Below are 427 nucleotides of genomic sequence, written 5' to 3' on the forward strand. Positions count from 1 at the left end.
ATCCTCTTCCTCTTCCTCATCCTCATCCTCTTCCAAGTTCTCATCCTCATTCTATCCTCATCCTCATTCCCGTCCTCATCCTATCCTCCTCCTCATCCTCATCCTATCCTCATTCTCATGCTCGTCCTCATCCTTTCCTCTTCCTCATCCTCCTCCTATCCTCATCCTTATCCTCATCCTATTCTCTTCCTCATCCTAATACTCATCCCGATCCTATCCTCATCCTCATCCTAATCCTAATCCTCATCCTCATCCTCAATCTTGTCCTCCTCTTATCCCCATCCTCTTCCTCATCCTCATCCTCATCCTCTTCCACATTCTCATCCTCGTCCTCTTCCTATCCTCATCCTATCCTCATTCTCATTCTCGTCCTCATCCTATCCTCTTCCTCATCCTCATCCTCATCCTCCTCCTCATCCTCATCCTC

The sequence above is a fragment of the Lupinus angustifolius genome, chromosome LG11 (genome assembly GCF_001865875.1).
Source record: "Lupinus angustifolius cultivar Tanjil chromosome LG11, LupAngTanjil_v1.0, whole genome shotgun sequence".
Classification (NCBI taxonomy): domain Eukaryota; kingdom Viridiplantae; phylum Streptophyta; class Magnoliopsida; order Fabales; family Fabaceae; genus Lupinus; species Lupinus angustifolius.